Consider the following 6,460-nt stretch of genomic DNA (forward strand, 5'->3'; position numbering starts at 1 on the left):
CCTTCTCTCTCTCTCCCCCAGCTTTTCTGTCTGTCCCTCACTTTTTCTATTGCATTAACTGGCCAAAAATGCCCCCAAAATAACTTTAAAAACCAAATGCGGTGATGCCCGCATGAAAGGGGAGCATTGTCATTAATTTGTTCTGCTTCACTTGCAGCATACATGCCTCAGTCGGGAATCAAACCCAGGCTTCACAGGTAGCAAGTGTAAATTGTAACATCCTTAAAATGATTACTAACCTTTGGCAAATCATTTAGTGCTCATTAAAATGTATTAAGATTTGACCTATTGATGATGCATATAAATCATTAATTTTGACACTGCTCTACCTCCATGATACATACTGTTCGTAACCTGCTTTAATAATAATAAGTATTGGTGAAAATGCTGTGAACACAAAAGAGACACATAATCAAACACTGATATGACTAACAGTCAGATATTACACATCCAAAAGTAGCATTCATTTAGAGCTGGAGGAGTACTGTACAGTCAGGTGATAATTCAATTTTCTCTATCTAGTGGCTCATTTAGACTGCACATGACCTAACAATGATAACTTCTTATCATGCACTGTATTACACCGCAGCATGAGTGCAGCTAGCAGCCAAATGTGGCGGATAAGGAGCAAATACTAAGTGCTTAAACAGCACCAAGACTAAGAAAAGAGAACGACAACTGGAAATAAGCTGATAATTTCATATTCATTTGTGGAAATTAGCCAGATCGTGGTCTCCTATTAGTATATTTAGGTTCTCCATCCTAACTGACTGCACAAGCTACGACAGCCTCCAACTCCAGTTCCCTACGGCTACAATAATTGGACGCAATTAATTTGAGAGGATTAATTGTATCATGAGGGCACAATTTAGTGATTTAATTTAGTGATTAGATTATTAATTTGGCGAAGGCAATTAAGTCATCTGTAGGTATAACTTATTACTTTGAGGGTGATCACAAATTAAGACAGTAAAAATAAATTCAGGTCTTTCATGGTGCATTCTTAACAGTTTAATTAGAGACAAATAATTAACTGAATATGCAGTGAATGGTAAGAGATAGACCAGTAGACAAACATCAGGAAGATACTGATAAGAGATTTTTAACATTGGGGGGGGGGGCGAGAGACATCAGTTTTGTACAGTTCAGTATTGCCTCTTTGGGGAGTAACAGCTGTTTTCAAAAGGAAGTCAATACGGAGGTAGATATTCTACAAGTACAAAGCACGGCACTGGTAGTTAGAATTACAAATCAATACTGCAATACTAACATAGGTTTGAGGGCTGATCTGCCGTGAAAGATACAATAGTGGGTGCAGTTCCAGCAGGAGTTTCATGTAGTTCAAAGCCAGTCCTACTGTAAGCCAGGTTTTACTGTGGCATGTCCAGCAGTCACTTATCAAGCCTCCTTCAGTCTGCTGAGGGAAAACATTAGAGGTTCTTCGGTTGGATCTTGTACCTCAAAGGACCAGATGACAAGATGATGAAGAGGTTCATCCTGTGTGCGTGTTTGGTCTACATCAACCTGGGTCACAGGAGAGTATGTTGGTACCAAATCTTGAACTGTGAGCATGAAAGATGAAAATTAAGTGCTAAAGCCTTACCTCTGGTGTCCAGAAATAAAGTATAACATAGAACTGAGCATATTTGAATATAACATGGAAATAAGAAGCTACTAAAATGAAACAAATTTTAAAAAAAGTATATTTCAACCACTACATAAACAGCATTAAAAATGTCATTATAGTATTATAGTAAAAAGAGGGAGAATGACAGTATATTTGTAATAGCAATAGTAGTAAAATTATGCTGTCAAATATTTAACATATTGTAATTATCCCCAGGAAATGTGAAATGTAATTGTACAAGCAGTGATACTAAATTTGTCCCTTTCATCTCCTTTCATCAGCAACAAGTCCTCCAAATTAAATGACAAGAGCATTGTTTGTCCAAGCTCTCTAAACCAACACAGAACAAGCCTTTTCTGGTTTGATGCTGCTTTTAGCAGTGTGACATATTTTGTCTGTGGGTTCCAAAACCACAAAACCACAAATCACTGCTGAAAAAGTAATCATTTTCTTGAAATGACAAAACTGTAGTTAAGGTTTTGTTAGGTTTAGGCAAAAAAAAACCCAGCTTGGGTGGGTTTAAGGGAGAGATCATGGTTGGAGTTAAAATTGGTACATAGGATAGGGGGGTTGTTGTCATGGACACAATAATAAACAGTGGTCTCCTGTGGTAAAGTGCAATGTTTTGTTGACCATACCCCTTTCTCCTCCTGGAGTAAGGTCATCAGACTTTCTGTTTTGCTCCAGTCGTAATTACGAGAGGTCTACACAGCTTGAACATAAACATATTTTTGGGGCTTTTATGGAAAAGATTGATACTATCGTTCTTCTTGGTTTCCTCTGAGATCTTGCAGATGCTGAAATCTTTCTTTTATGCCTTTAGTGTGTGTTTTATCTTGACTATACATCAAGCAATCCCAATAAAAACCAAGGTTGGCAAAAGCAGTCAAGCAGTCAATCAATGACAACTAAAAAACAAAAGCAAACAATAAGCATTTAATGTAGACCTCTATCCTGAAACTAATACATTTAGAAGAATTACCCAACACAGGTTTTCTCTTGTTTAGTTTTTCTGATGCAATAGTGGTAGATATATTGGAGAGTCATTTTTGAATCCATTATTTTCCTCAAACTCTTTACCTGCTAAAAATACAGATCAATGTCTGAAACTGAGCACAGGATAAAAAATAAACCAATGTCCTCATGAAACAGAATGAGCAAATGACAAGACGTGCAACAAAGGGATTTCACTTGTTACATCACCTTTAGTCAGCAACAGTGAGCTGTAAAAGAAGAGCAGGATGAAGAAGAAAGACGATAAACATTAGCACTGTGCAAAACAAAGTGCAGTATGAACAATAACCTCATCCCGCATTACCTTAAGTGTACTGATGCAATTCTCATAAAAAACCAAGGTACATAAAGCGAGGGAATGGAGAGAGAAGGAAACAATTAAAAAATGCAGGAGCAAGGTAATGACTTGATGAAAATGCTGCACAGATCAATCGATACACAAATGCCAGACAGATAAGCAACATCAAATAAGTTAAGAAAAGCATTTAGTAAATAGAGGAAGGGGGCAGAGGGATAACAAGGAGTGAAATGAATGCTGATGGTTAGACATAAAAGAAGAGCTGACAACTTCTTATGTGTTTTTGGAAACAAGAACGGAAGGTAACATTAATATCAGGCTGTAAACATGTTTATTTCTGCTGTAAAGTTGGGTATTTTAATATGAGAGTCTATGGAGATTGACTCATTTTGGCGCCAGCCTCAAGTGGTCATTCGAGGAGCTGCAGTTTTTGGCACTTCAGCGTTAGCTTCATTTTTCTTTGCCTACTTTGTCAGAGGAAAGAGGTGCGATACCCTATTGTAAAGGTTCACAGTTTATATCATAAAAACCAAGTGATTTCATCAAACCCAAGTGGTGAAGAGGAGATACGGAATAAAGGGGACAAGGACAAGAAGAGGTGAAGACAAGGGAACTGAGAAAACGGAGTAGGCTGGGGGCCATCACAAGTATGAAATATAGATCAGACAGCCTTAAGTCAAAGGTCTCTCCTCAACAAGACATGAGGATGTGCATGTCCAACACTGTATATCACCCAACAGTGGCATTGTCACACTTCCTCTCTGCAGCTGATTTGTTATCTCTGCCTATCCAGGGTCACTGCTCATGTTTGATTGGCTGACACTTTGTAATTTAGAGGAAGTGGAATGTTTCTATGCCAACACCAGTCAAGGCCAGAGACAGAGAGGAGGGAAAAGAGAGTGATGTGTGATGAATATTGATTCTTTTAGTGTAACATGTGGCCAGTCACTGCTCTCTGATGAAGTTAAAGGTTGATGAAGCACTGAGGACTGTATTACCTAAATGTCCATGGTAGTGCTAATGCATCTGCACGCAGAAATGCAAGCATCGGTCTGTATAGAGAGGCCTGTCTGCAGTGTGGAGGACAGGGAACGACTGTGCATCAGATCTTAACACACCAGAGATAAATTACTAACCTGAGAATGAACCACTCCCTCTTTCAAGTGGTCTCAGACATTTTGACCCCATTGTACTTCTAAACCATAAACATCTGGCTAACTTTCCAGCTCTGCATATTAAATGCATGTCCATTCTTAAAGTCAAGGATGTGGGTGCTGATTGACTCATGTATTATAAGCATAAAGGCCCATGTAGTCATAACAAGAGTGCAAACTCAGTGCAGAAATTGTAGCTGTAGCTGTTAAGGTAATGGCTGACAACCTAGCAAGCCAGGAACATGTCATCTCAATTCAGAGACCCTGACTTTTTTCCAGTGAAAAAACAGCACTGGCCCCTATTTGATCTGACCAGTGTCTGCATGGAAAATGATATCCCTATTTGAAAATGGAGTTACAGGTAGTCTCACTTGCTAAGGTCCTAACATCAAGCATTGCAACCATCACCACAACATTTCAGTACGTGTGCTTTGACACAGTTCAAGAGAGATGCCATGATTGAGCCATGAGTCATTTTACCCAGTTGCATGGAGTTAAGAGTTAATCGATAGGCAATTTTATATGGGTACTAATCTTTACAGTGTACAATTGAGCTATTTTAGTATAAACCAAATGAATGTACTTCACCATTTTATACTAACTGGAAATCACACAAATTAACTACTTCTTACTAATATTCTTGAGTACAACGGCCCTGAGGGTCAAAACACAACATTTCAGAGAACACAACATTTCAGATAATGGAAAGGGTGAGGCAGCACCTCTTTTTGATGACTGAACAGATCCCAAGTAAATTCAGCTCCTTCAGGCTCGGCTTGGTGTGTTTTCTGAAATGCTGCTGAGCTTTGAACCTCGGGGCCACCATAGTATTGTCACCACTCCACAGGAACCATACTGCATAGAGAGTGAATGGCAGCAATTCCTCACAAGGGAGAAACTGCAACCCAAAGGATTTTTGGCATTTTTGTTTGAACAATGACTGAACTGATAATGCAAACAAAATTGTTGCTGATTAATTTTCTCTTGATCAACTAATCAATGAATGGATTAATCATTTCAGCTATAAAGCATTATTTCCCAAAATGTCAAACTAATCCTTTAAGTGTCCTGTGCTAAATGGTGTGCATGCCCATGACAGCAAGAACAACTAAGATGATCACAGGGCAAATGATAACATACACATTCCCAAATGAAAAAGGAGAACATTTAAAAAAGATTATGTTTACTTTAGCAAGGTGTCCTTGGAAAAGAATACAATGTAAGATGAGATGAGAAGATCAATACCCCTCTATATGCTACACATGAAGCTACCAATAAGCACTTAGCATTAAACTAAAAACCAAAACATCAAAAATCTTAAACTAATCCTGTAACTGATGATGTTTTCTTTTTTTCAATAATTCAGGTCACCATATGGGTCAAAGTGAAATTAAATTCAACTGCAAGGAACACCTTCATATCTGGCTGTCCATAAATGCCCATTAATTTCTAATGTTGAGTACCAGTTCTTAATGAGACACACAAACACCTCTGCTTTCTTTGTAAATTCTATTAAATGCAACCATTTCATCTTGACTCTTTTATTTTTGTTTTCATCATTTTATGCTGAATACAGGTACTTTTTTTTCATAATCCACATAATAACCGGCATTACTATAATCCCTCATTTTTAATCCTCCAGTCCCTAACACTGCTCTCTCTGTCATTTTCCTGATGTTGCCTGAAAAGCATGAGCGTAGGACTGAGGGCTGACTGCACAAACAAATATGCAAGACAAACATTTCATTTACACTGCTTGAAACAAACTGCAAGGTAAGAAGAAAATGTCGCACACACTTACATTTGCTGGCAAGCATGTAGACACTCATCCCTGTGATTCAGAGGGGAGACAGGTTGTGCGAAAGGCATGACGCACACAAGGTATAAAGACATAAGCATGGATGAATGTGAATACACACCACAATTAATGTCTGCCTTTTTCTAGCTTTTACACAGAAGAATGGGAATATTTGTGTTTTGTGCATAATAAACCATGTTAACAAACCTCTGAGCGCAGCAGATACAGTCAAGATAGATGCAGTTCTGATAGAGATCCCATAATGAAGAACATTGAGTTTGAAAATGAGATGAACCCATGTCACAACAAGGGGAAATGAGGGCAAATGGTTTGGTCTCAAAATCACAGGGAGTGAACAAAGGTCTCATCTCTTATCCTGGTCACAGCTACAGGTCTCCTAAACTCTGCGGGCAGTCAACATATACAACATATACCTCAGCAGGGATTTCCACATTTGGGTATATTCTAACATACTTACCTAAAGGCAGAGGTGAGGCCCAGAATTGAAACATTTTAAAGTACTATAAGCCACTTTTTGTTAGGTGTGGATATTCGTGGTGAGCTGACCA

This window comes from Trachinotus anak, unplaced genomic scaffold (genome assembly GCF_046630095.1).
Source record: "Trachinotus anak isolate AG129_WGS33_773 ecotype Australia unplaced genomic scaffold, CSIRO_AGI_Tana_v1 ptg000033l, whole genome shotgun sequence".
Taxonomy (NCBI): domain Eukaryota; kingdom Metazoa; phylum Chordata; class Actinopteri; order Carangiformes; family Carangidae; genus Trachinotus; species Trachinotus anak.